Here is a 13,135-nt window from a genome sequence, read left to right as displayed (position 1 = left end):
GAAAATGGCTGCCAGTGTGGCAGTTTGGCCTGCAAAATCATTGCCACAACTAATCTCATCATCTAAGGGCTGATGTGCAGAACATTTGATGATGGCTTTCTTTTCAGGTGGCATGATAGTGTCCAAAAGAGCATTGATATAGTGACTAGTTTCTATAAGGGGACCTTGTTGATGTTATGAATGCTTTTTGCTTCCAGAGCGGACCAAAGCTTTGTGCCCTCTGTGTGCGACTCAGAGAGCATATTGGGAGTCTGTATAGATGTTCACTGACTGTTGAGCATCCAGGCTGCATGCTCTCATCAGTGCTGTGAGTTCAGCAATTTGGACTGGAGTAACTTGGGGTAGTTTTCCACTTGGCGCTACCTTCCCAGGTACAAGGGTACAAGACGCCACACATGTTTGCTTCATCAAGAGGTTTGCGTACTATTCATCACTTTGTAGCACCAAAGTTTCCTCTGCTTCCACAGATCAAGTAGGTCATTGTCCGTCCCTGCAAGACACAGGTTAAGCGTTACATCCATTGTAGTTTTCTCATAAGGTAGTCTGGCTTTCCTAAATAGATGCTGTTGGCGTAGTCTATTCTTAACAAGACGAGGGAGATGACGGCAAGTGCTCTGTGTGAGAAGGTTAAACAGGGGAGTATCCACTTGATTGTATGTAAGTGGAGGAAACATTAACTACTGCACTCACTTATGGCTCTAGTGTTAGCTCATTGTCCATTAGGATTCTGAGATTTTTAACCACCTTTCAATGGTTTTGGTTGGTTTGCCAACTCAGTGGGCCATAGGATGTGATGGTTGTTCAACGGGTTGTTGCGTGCAATCATGACTTCTGTTTTGTCCGGGTTGAGTTTAAGTCTGTTCGTGCACATCCACTGGTTAAGTTCCATGAGGCAGTCTGTGAGTTTTGTGTTTTGTTCCTCATTGGCATCGATTTTGTAGAGGATTTCAGTGTCATCTGTGTAGTTGTAGCAGGTGAGACCATGTTTTTTGATGAGGTTTATCAATTGGGTCATATAGATGTTGAAGAGTAGTGGTGATAGCGATGAGCCGTGTGGGACGCCACGTGTTGTTTTGTGGGTTGTTGACTTGAAAGTGCTATCCAAGATGTTCCCTTTCTTTCTGTCAATAAGGATTTTAGCCAAAGGAGGGCTATTCTGCTGATTCCAATACCTTCTAGTCTTTTGATGAGTTTTTCGTGGTTGACTTTGTCAAAAGCTGCTGACAGATTGAGTAGTATTAGTGCTGAATTGACGGTGGAGACTGAATTGTCTTTAGATAATCCTGTATAGATAGTAATGCTGTTTCCATTCCTCTGATGCTTCTGAAGCCTATTTGTGCCTGATCTAGTATCCAATTATTTTGTACATCTTCCAGGATTTGTTTGTATACGTAGCTTTCTAGTATGGCAAACAGGTCCAGGTGTACTGCATTCCTCTATGTGAAAGCAGGAATAGATATTGACGGTCTTTGTGTAGAGGAACAGAGAAGAAAACTGAGCATGGATCCACTACCATAAAGTGTGTTGCATTTGGCGGGATGCTTCAGAGTAATGTCACAGGGTTTGATATTGCTGGGGAGGAAGAAATTACTACTCCATTCACAGCTCTTGTACAAACCGATATGTGGCCTTTCCTGACTTTTTAATCGGTGTGAAGCCTACAAAAGCAAGAACTAGCATCTGCAGCCTGGGGAGAATTATTTGAAATGCTTCAAAGAAATGATACCAGCAGCTTTTGAATAATTAATTAATCTTTTATAGCGCATTCAATACTGGAGAACAGTCTCTGAGGGTTTCAAACCTGTGTTGCTCTGCATTGTTTTGCTTCCAAGACAAAAAAGTGACCCCTGAGCTATCCTCCCAGCCCCGATGATGGTGGCAAAAACAGGTACTTCCACTGATCATTTTAATATTGAGAGTAATATACAGGACGGACAATGATATGATATGATATGGCATTTATAGCGCGCCTAAACACAAGTGTTTCGAGGCGTGGCGATACAAGGGGGGGAACAGAGGGAGGACAGACAACATTCCTACTAGGCCAGTTGTCATTCAGTACATGGGATAAGACAATAATAAACAATAATTAAAAGTACGGCCAGCAGGTGGCAAGTGAAAGGGTAAGTGCAGACGTCTGGTGTCAAGTGCTGGAAGTGGGACCGTAGGGATACAGAAAACAGTAGTAACCAAGTGCAAGGGTTGCCAGGAAGGCAGTGCAAGAGAGCGACTGGCGGGGGAGAGGACCTGGGCCCGGGATCAGAGGATGGCCAGGTAACCAGTGCAAGTTCAGTATCAGCCAGGAAATCAGCAAGGGAGAGGAGGAGAAAAAGCGGATGCAGAGAAATGTTTTGAGGTGCTTCCGGAACCGAAGATGATTCTCCCCAAGTTTCAGGGAGGCAGGGAGGCTGTTCCAGAGGCAGGCCCCCACCAAAGAAAGAGATCTACCACCAACTCGTTGCTTGGTGAAGCGACTGACCCTGAGTGAATTGGACGCAGATAAGCGAACAGCTCGAGAAGGAAGGTATTTAGGAAGAGGGAGTTGAAGGTATTGAGACCCCAGGCCCCAGAAAGCTTTGTGGACGATGCAGAGGGTTTTGAACTTAATCCTCGCAGCCACTGGGAGCCAGTGCAGAGATTTCAGTCATGAAGAGATACGATCCCTGGGCTTGAGGCCAAGGACAAGTCTTGCAGTCCTGTTCTGGATAAGTTGCAGAGGGCGGAGAGTAGAAGCAGGCAGATTTAGAAAAAGGGTGTTACGATAGTCCAGCCTGGAGAGAACTAGAGCTCTAGGGACAGTGAGCTTCTGGGGGTAGGAGAGGAAAGGAAGAATACCTCTGAGGAGGTGTAGCTGGTAGTGTGACTTCTTAGAGACGTCAGAGATGTGAGGAGAGAAGGAGAGTGTAGAGTCGAAGATGACCCCGAGATTTTTTGCCTTGCAGGCGGGAACAGGAAGGGGGCCAAGAGAGGCCGGCCAAGGAGCTACAGGAAAGCAGGGAGCAGGTGCGCCGATGAGGAGAATCTCAGTCTTACTGGCATTAAGGCAGAGGTCATTGGCGGCACACCACTCCTGGATAGCAGACAGACAGTCAGAGATGAGGGAAGTAGAGGAGGAGGCCGAGGGTTGCCTGAAGATGAGCTGTGTGTCATCCGCATAGCACTGAAAGTTGGGTCAGAGAGCAGCTATGCGGTGGGCCAAGAGTGCCAGGTATTGGTTGAACAGCCAGGGAGAGAGGTTAGACCCCTGGGGGATACCACAGGTAGAGAAAAAGATAGCAGAGAGGAAGGACCCAAGCTGGACCTGGGAGGGTCAGTTGGAGAGGAAAGAAGTCAGCCACACCAGGGCCTGACCGGTGATACCCAGGTTATCACGGCAATGGTTGAGCAGAATGGCATGGTTAACAGTATCAAAGGCAGAACAGAGATAAAGCAGGATGAGGATGGAAGCAGTGTTAGAGTCAAGGTTGGAGAGCAGGTCTTCACAAATGTTCAGGAGAGCAGTTTCTGTACTTCTGGCAGCTCTGAAGCCAAACTGATGGTCATGAAGACAACCAACAGATTCAGTGTGGAGATTAAGCTGGGAGATGGCCATTTTCTCCAGGAGCTTAACCAAGAAGGGAGTGATGGAGATGGGGCGATAGTGAGCCGGGCAGGAGGGGTCGGCAGAGGGTTTCTTAAGAAGGGGGTGCACAAGGGAGTGCTTCAGGGCGGATGGGAAGACTCCAGTGGTGAAGGAGTGATTGCAGGAATCAGCCAGGGCAGGAGCCAGGGAGTCAATGTGGTCCGTTATGGTTTTGGAGGAGCAGGGGTGACCCTGTTTTGACAAGACTTTCATACATCGGACTTGTCTAGAAACCTTGTCAGCAGAGAATAGGGGAAAGGCAGAGAAGGGGGAGGAGAGGAGGCTGCAGAAAGGCCAAAGGAAGAGCAGGGAGTGGGGGGGAATAGGAGGAGAGTGAGGACAGGATGTCCTGAGATTTAGAGATGAAGTGAGAAGCCAGTGCTGTACAGAGGGCCTGGGATGGGACAGGAGAGATAGAGACTGTGGCAGGATTGGCCAGTTCCCTGCAGATTTTAAAGAGTTCAGCTAAGTTGTTTGATGCTGCAGAGACGTGGACTAGGATATGCGCTCTCTTCTTAGTAAGGACAGAGAGCCGGTATTGCCTTTGCGGCAGGCAGCAGGCCAGTTTGTCAGAGGATGTACATGAAGCACGCCATTTCCGCTCGGCCACCCTACACTTGCGTTTAAGGGTGACGAGGTCTGAGACGAACCAGGAGTTGCACTTGGCTTTGGGCTTCAGGCGGATTTTCATGACAGGGGCAAGGCTATCAAGAGTTTCAGATATAGCAGAGTGGAGCGTGGAGAGGGCTGTGTCAGGATAAGAGTCAGCCCAAGGGGGAGAGAGGGTGAGAAGGTGACGGCGAAAGCCTCAACTGACACGCGCTTCATGGGTCGGATGACCGAAAAGGTGGGTGGCAGTGATGGAGGTGGCTTGGCCTGAGGGTTAGGGAGGGTGAGGTGGGAGGAGAGGAGAACATGATCACTACAGGAGAGAGGAGTGGTGAGAGGGACCGAGAGAGCAAGGTCTGAAGAGATCAGAACATCCAGAGTGTGCCCTGCAGAGTGAGTTGGGCCAGAGGGGAGAATGGAGAGTGAGAGAGAGTTGCAGAGGTTGCGAAAGAGTCCAGAGGGAGGACAGGAGACGTCCAGGTGGATGTTGAAGTCTCCAAGAAGGAGGAGTTGAGTAGTGGAGGCCAGGAGTGAGGCGGAGAGGTCAGTCCACTCAGAGAGGAAGGATGAAATCTGACCAGGTGGCCGATAGATAGTAGCCACAGTGAGTGAATGGCTAGGGGAGGGAGAGAGCCTGCAAACGAGGCATTCAAAAGAGGAGTAGGCCTGCATAGGAGTGACAGAGGCAGGAATCCATTTGGGGAAAATCAGGGATACACCCCCACCAGAACGATTGGCCCTGGGTGCAGAGAAGATCTTGTAGCCGTCAGGTAGGAGAGTATCAAAGCTTGTGACAGAGCTGGCCGTGAACCATGTCTTGGTGAGACCAAGGACATCAAGGTCAAGTTCTTCCAGAAGGGGGCAGATATCAGAGGAGTGTTTGACAGCAGAGTGAGAGTTTAGAGTGGCAATATGGAGAAGGTTGCCATCTTTGAAGGACTTCCGGGAAGGGGTACAGACCAGAGGTACGCTCTGCGGAGGTGTAGAAGGAGCCCGAGAGGGGGCAGAGAGGGAAGGGGAAGGCAAGGTAGCCAAGGAGGAGGCAGAATGAGGAGGCGAGGTAGTCAAGGAAAGGGGAGAGGGGACAGCAGGAGAAGAAAGGAAGTTGATACGGCGCGGGAAGCATCGGTCAAAGAGGTGAAGGTTGGCGTGAGGGCGTTAGACAAGGACAGTCCCTTTAGAGTAAACATTAATGATGACCTTAGAGGAATGAAAGGATGCCAGGAGGGCGTCCCACCGGGTGCCACCATTATTGGGAGAGGAGGAGAAGGGGGAGAGCACAGAGACCATATGAAGGGTCCATAGGTCTGGCGAAGGCACGACAAAGAGGATGTCGGTGAGAGTTTCCTTGGAGGAAGCACTGGTGTAGGTGTCGGCGAAAGGGAGGCCGGGGTTAGAGACGAGGATGTCCTTTTTAAACTTCTTCCTACCAGATTTAGTGAGGAGAGCAGGATAGTCAATAGAGACACAGTTGGAAAAGATAGGCGAGACAGAGAGCACCATAGAATAGGCGGGAGAGGAGGGGGGTGGAAGGGAGAGGGTAAGACACTAAAGAAGGTCCCTGGAGTAGGCAGACAAGACAGCGAGAGGCAAGCGAGTTGAGCAATAGGACAGACGGCAAAACTCTGGATGAGAGTATTCAGAATGCGCTGGTTTGAGACAGGTAGGAGGGTACACCTAAGTATGATAATCCTAGAAAGGGGAGAAAAGGCCAGGTTTTTAAAAATGCAATTTTTTAAATACTGATACAGTGCATATTATAACAACACAGAGAAAACCACCTAAGTTTGAGAATCCTAGAAAAGGGAGAAAAGGCAAGGTTTTTCAAAATGCTATTTTTTAAAATACTGATACAGTGCATATTATAACAACACAGAGAAAACCACCTAAGTTTGAGAATCCTAAAAAAGGGGAGAAAGGACTGGTGTTTCACAACACAGGGAATATGACACAACCGAGACAGAGTCTGAAGGTGGCAGGAAGCTCGTGGGATTAACCTGAAGACTGACTGGCAACTGGCGTCCCATGCGGACACCTGCAGACACAACAGGAGGAGCCGCTACAGTCTGAGCAACCCTAGCGGCCCTTAGCCGAGGGGCTGCAGGGCAGGGGCTGCCCTGGTAGCGCCTGTAATGAGGAGGGGGAGGGCGTGCCAATCACAGTCAAGTGGGAGGGTTGGAGGGAAAAACAACCAAACAACACGGAAAGGGAGAGGGGGCCAGGGGGAGCACAGCAATGGAGGCAGTCAAGGAAAAAACACACAACAAAGTTAACAGACCCACGGAGGGTCCTGAATACCTCTAACTGCTGCCTGCAGTCACCCGCTCAGCTCAGGATGCAAATGGCATGCGCGGTGACTGCAGGGCAACCAAGCTCGGCCCGGAGGGTCAGGCGGACCAACCACAGTGCAGTGGGAGGGTTGGGAGGTGGGAAGGAGGGAGGGAAAATTGACCGAACAACACAGAAGGGGAGAGGGGGCAGGGGGAGCACAGCAATGGAGGCAGTCAAGGAAAAAGCACACAACAAAGTTAACAGACCCACAGAGGGTCTTCAATACCTCTAACCACTGCCTGCAGTCACCCGCTCAGCTCAGGATGCAAACGGGTATCATAGTTTAGTAATATATTTCCAAAATAAGAGGACCACAACTGGTTGGCTCAGGGACAAGATTTCCTTTGATGGAGAGGAGCCCCACTGCTGACTATTAATTATATAGCTGTTGTCAATCTACTTGGCCGAGTGGCCGCAAAGATGCAGCCATGGCCCAAGGGACACCACAATGAGGGTGGCCCATGTATAGACTGTCAAGTCATGCAATAGTCCAATTAGCTGAATCAGTGTGCAGGGAGAGAGGGAACCGCTGTCCTTGGACCGAGAGGTAAGACACACCTTTCTCCATGGGAGGGGGTGGGATTCATCCCATATAGATGCTTCGTTGGGCCCATCTTCCACTCCACTGCAACACCTCATGCTTCCCACCATGCCTCACCGCATGAAACATTTACCCAGCTTGCAGCCAACTACACCACAAACTTGTGCCTCACCTGGAGATTTGTCCAACCTTTCTGGAGTACCTGTGAGTTATGTTCCTGATGCCTATTCACAAATGCATAACTATTTAACCTAGTTATGTCTTCACCCTTGTCTGCTGTTTTTCACATATGCCTCTTATGCCCCTCTTTTTTCTGCATCTGTGTGCCTTTAAGAATCTCAAATCTAGTTGTGTTTTGTATAACGTTACACCTCAATTTTTGCATTGCATTTGTGTGCCTTTAAAATCTAAAATCTTGGTGTTTTTGTACAACCCTTCACACCTATATTGTACCCATTTGTTCTGCTGCATATGCCTGATCTCTTTTAGGTTACTAGGCGGCCTGGTGAGTTTGTGCACGTGCTGTGCAGTTTCTCCTTCTATCCTTCATCCTTATCTCTCCGCCACCCCTATGGCACTTACCATCTCACCTATCTACTCCAACTGCTATACTATCACCTATCCTCCCTCTCAAACGAAGTCTGGAAGTAAAAAGTTTAAAAAGGTCTTCCTGACCACTCACCCTGGTCGACCCATTTCAGACACCTATGTCAGCGCAACTTCCCGACATATCGTCACAGATATCCTCTTTTCTGTCCCCTCTCCAGACCTGTGGACTCCTCATCTTATCTCCACTCTCTCTTCTTTCCTATCCTCACCCATTAATGGTGGCACTAGATGGGAAGTACTCTCTGCGGGCTTCTCTTCATCCAGGTGTATCATTAATGCCTATCGCAATGGCACTGTCATGGCTCAGGGTCCTCAACCCAACCTCCTCTTCAACTTCCTTCCTGTACCAGCTATCTCTCTGTCCTCTCTATCTGTCACTCCTCCTTCTCCTCTGACTGGAGTACCAGGCCCCTGTACCTCTCATCGGAAAACCTTCAAAAGCAGAGGTCTGTTTCATCTACCCACGCTCAATTCTCGCTCTGCTATCAAACACTCTGCTGACATCTGCCTCCTCCTCGAAGACCTTAACCATGATATCCTCGCTCTTAGCGAGACGTGGTTCAATGCCAGCTCAGTCACTGCTTTTGACTCTCTTTTCCCCCCGACGGCTAAAAGATCATCTCTAAGCCTCACCCTAACAGTGCTGGCAGTGGGGTTGCCTTGATCTTCCCTGAGTGGGCCCTGTCTTCCCTCGTACCCACCCAGCCATACTCCTCCTTTGAAAGCCTGGTCTGAAAACTGGGCATCTCGCCCACCTCCTCCCTGACAATTGCCACCATATGTAGGCCACCAGGATCTACCACCCTGTTCCTCTCAGAATGGCTGTTTTTTCCTCCTCTGGCCTTTCATCCTCCTCAAAACTCCTTCTACTGGGTGACTTCAACATCCACCTGGAATCCTCTATCATGGCATCCACTCTCTTCCGGGACCTCTGCACCTCGCTCTCCCTCCCCATTCTCCCCTCTGGTACTACCCACTTGACTGGACATAATCTCAATGCCTTTATCCACACCAATCTTTTACTCTCCCCCCATCTCACTACATCACTCTGCTGGTCAGCCCACTCCCTTCTCTCCTCTCACTTGGGTCCTCTTAGCCCTCTGACCGTACCTCCCCAGCTCTGCCAACCTCGTTCACGGACATGCATTCAATGAAACAAGTGTCAGATGCTTCCTTTGCATCCACCTTCATCCCCCCTACAGATTCTATCTTTGACTCTGCTTTCAACCTACAACCCGCCATCACTAACACACTTGACACTCTTGCCCCAGTCATGAGGATGCGCCTGAAAGCTGCCACCAAGCATAACACCTGGTATGACTCCTATCTTGCAACCATGCAGCGTAAATGCACAGCTGCAGAGCGGAAGTGGCAGACCTCAAGCTCATCTTCTGACAAACTGGCCTGCCGCTTTCTTCTTCAAAGGCATAACGTCTCTCCATTTGCTTCAGGAAGAGGGCCCACATCCAGGCAAACATCTCTGGAGCTTCCAACAACACAGCTAAACTCTTTAAAATCTGCAAGGAACTACCCAATCCTTAAGCAGTCTCCACCTCACCTCTTCACTCTCAGGCCCTCTGTAATGCATTGGCAACACACTTCACACAAACAAACGGCACATCCTGAGCACTCTTTCTTCCCGCACTTCTCCCTCACCCGCTCCCATCCCCTGCCACCCTCCACCTCCCATCCTCCAATAACCTTTCTCCCCTCCTTCTCTCCTATCACACCCGACCAGGTCTCGAGGGTTGTCTGCTCTATGAAGGTCTCCTCAAAACAGGTCTCCCTCTTGTTAAGGACAACATTGGCTCCCTTGCCCCTGCACTTGCTGACTTCTGCAATGATATGATATGATATGATAGGTTATTTATAAAGCACTTAATACCCAGAGGTTTCTAAGCGCGTACCTGGGAATCGAACCTGTGGTGCTCCGTGTTGTCTTGCTTACAAGGCGAGCGTCTTGCCCCTGAGCTATCCTCCCGAGACCTCCTCCTAATCACTCTCTTGCTACCGGGTCTTTTCCCTCCTCTCTCAAGCACTTTCTTGGCCACCCCCTCCTGAAAAAGCAATCCGCTGACCCCTCCTGACCGGCTAACTAACCGCACCCATCTCTATCACTCCCTTCCTTGGGAAACTCCTGGGGAAGCTGGTCTTCCCCAAACTGACCCAGCATACTGAACATTTTGGTTGCCTGTACAAACATCAATCTCTATTCTGAGCATCCAGAGGCACAGAAACTGCTCTCCTGAACACCTGTGAAGAATTGCTTGCATCCATCATATCTAACTCTCCTGCTGTTCTTATTCTACCTGATCTCTCCTCTACATTCACCACGGTCAACCACTCTATCCTCATAAAATGACTCCATAATACCCTTGGTATCTCGGAGCGGGCACTGGACTGGCTGACCTCTTTCCTCACTGACTGTCCCACCCAGGTTATCCTGGGCTCTTTCTCCTCCCTCACCTCTATCTCCACCTGTGGCATTCCCCAGGGCTCCAACCTTTCACCATGGCTCTTTAACATCTATCTCACCTCACTTGCTCACCTTATTTCTACCTTCTCCCCCCAATTCCAGTGTTATGCAGATGACACTCAACTTTTCTTCAAACTTCCCTCTCCCAACTATTCCTGACTGCCTATCTACAATACAGTGCTGGTGTGCCTCCAATGACCTCTGCCTCATTTCCAGCAAGACAGATCCTTCCCACTTGGACTCCTGCTCCCTCTTTCCCCCTTCACTCTGGCCACCTGCTATGGGCTCTCCCCCTTCTCCTTCATCTGAAGCCAGAAACCTCAGAGTCATCTTCGGCATCTCTATCTCTTTCCTTCCTCACATCCTGGACATTGCCAAAAAGGCCAATGTTCATCTTCCCCTCCTTAGAGGTATCCTTCCTTTCCTCACTTTTCCCAAGAAGCTCAACGTCTCTAGAGCTCTGGTACTCTCCAGGCTGGACTACTGCAACATCAACTTCCTTAACCTTCCTGCTTCATCCCTCAACCCACTCTAGCTTGTCCAGAATAGGGCTGCAAGACTTATCCTTGGCCTCAAGCCCAGGAACCGTATCTCTCCAGACCCAAAATCTCTCCACTGGCTCCCGGGTGCTGCAAGGATTACATTCAGATCCCTCTGCATCATCCATAAGGCTGTCTGGGGCCCGGGACCACGCTTCCTACGACTTGCTCTCACTAAATACTCTCCCTCCAGACCTCTATACTCCTCTGGCTCAAACTCTTTGCACGTGAAGTGTTTCTCTAAGCAACAAGCTGGTGGCCATTCTCTTTCCTCAGCTGGTTCCCTCATCTGGAACAGCCTCTCCCTTCCTCTCCTCAAGTCTTTCCTCTTCACCTTCGCCTTCCCTCTCCCCCCCCACTACCCCCACAGTTGCTGAGATTGGTGGCTAGGGCCTTATGTGTCCTTTAGGTCCTGGCCTCCCGTCCAATCGCCTCCAGCCCCGCCCACTCAGAGCACTTGCTTTTTGGCACCCACTGACCTGTGCTCCCGCATAGGTTTGCACTTACTGTATTGGCAGGTGACCTCTTCTTACCAAGTGATCTCTGTCAGGCACTTACCTGCTGCCTGCAAAGGGCTGGCTTCCCTGGCACTTCACCCATAGTGGATTCTCCTAGCACTTCCCCCCTTTTGCATCCCCCTCTCTCTCTGCACTAGCACGTTCTGAATGCTTACGAGGCCTAGTAGGACCGCCTCTTTCCTCTACACCAGTTTTCTATTTGCCTGATGTTCCCATGTTCCCTACCCATTTGCCCTGTGGGTGCTTTGAAACACAATTTCTTGTTCAATAAGAGCCTTACAAATGCACAATACATAAATAAATAAATAAATAAATTGAAAAGGGAGGGGCAAGAAACACAGAGAGCAAATGCAGATCCCCTCGACAACTCCAGAGAAGGGATAAAAAGGGAAAAGCATAACCAAAATGGCGACTTTTATGGCTTATGTTGCAGGATGAACCAGAAGAAGATCCTGACTTATTCCCCACCTACTTAGAAGAAAGAGAGAAGAAACAAAACCCTTGTGGGTAGAACATCCCAGACCGTGCTGAGGTGAACCCATCCTTACCACGGGCACTCAGTGAGGGGATAACTAAGAAAACCTGATTATGTTGTCTATGTCATTTGTTGACTAATAAATCCATCTGCTTCAGGGAAATAACAGTTTTCCACCTTGCTATTTACACATGTGGTCACATGGGGAAAGATCAATGGAGGAGGGAGATGAGTTGAGGGATGAAGAAAGGAATACAATGTCAACAAATCTGGCATGATTGTTTGCAACTTGGTCACGCCGGGCCAAGAGAGAGTCCTGTTCAAGATGTTTAATGATGTTTAATGATGTTTAAGAAGTATTGGAGCTAGGAGGTTGGAGTCCCCCTAGAAGGATGATGGGGGCTTCAGTGGGGAGGTGCCTGAGGGTAAGGAAAAAGGGCCTCATTATGAGTTTGGCGGTGCAGGAAGAAAGTGGAGGTAATTCTGTTTACCTCCATTTTACCCACACCACCTAACTACAAGTTTGCTGGTATTACCTCTGGCAGAATTACCTGATGGTAATACCACCAATTTTTGGAAGTAACTCCTACACTTTACATCCAACAATCAGTGGTATTACCGTCCGGTAATTCCGCAGGAGGTAATACTTGCAAAAATCCCCAATGGGGGATTTATACCACTAAATCACCACTTGCAATCGGGCAGTATTACCGCTGGAGGTTCTATCTCCAGTGGTAATACCGCCTTACCAAATGGCAGTACCTTTTGGTGGTATCTTGGTGGTATCACTGCCGAGATACCACTAAACTCGTAATGCATAAACAAGCCTTTTGACCCGCTTTTGAATGCATTTTGCCTTCTTCTCCTATAATGTAGGTTTACAGTCTTAACCCCCATCTTCAAAGCCATCCTTTTGTAGCTTGAAAAACCCCCTTCATGACCCTCCCAGCAGCTCCTTACCTTCCTGGTATCCTGCTTCTGCTTCTCAGACACTAAAATAGGACTGGCTTGTTATTCACCATTTGTATCTGTTTCCTGTTGAACCACCACCAGGTCAAGGTGGGAATATAAACCACTTCCTCTGTTCATCCAATCTTAGGGGCACCTGAGGCAACGGTGGTCAGAGCTCATGGTAGGAGTAAATATCTATCTCTATATCCGTCCATTCCCGCTGTTAACCCATGTTTGCCACTGAGGGCCACAAATATGACACATACACAGTACACAAACACCATACAAATCGAACTCCATCTACCCTTGCAACAACTTCTACCTTGGTGATCTCAACACAGGTATTTGCCACCCAAACAACACCATAATGAACAGTATCCTCGGCCTATTACAGCCTCACTCAACACATCACCCACCCACACAAATAGCTTGCAACACTGTCGACCTTCTCATTTCATGCAAAA

This window comes from Ambystoma mexicanum, chromosome 7q (genome assembly GCF_040938575.1).
Source record: "Ambystoma mexicanum isolate Mex_15411 chromosome 7q, UKY_AmexF1_1, whole genome shotgun sequence".
In the NCBI taxonomy this organism is placed as follows: domain Eukaryota; kingdom Metazoa; phylum Chordata; class Amphibia; order Caudata; family Ambystomatidae; genus Ambystoma; species Ambystoma mexicanum.
Note: the sequence above shows the minus strand (reverse complement) of the source record.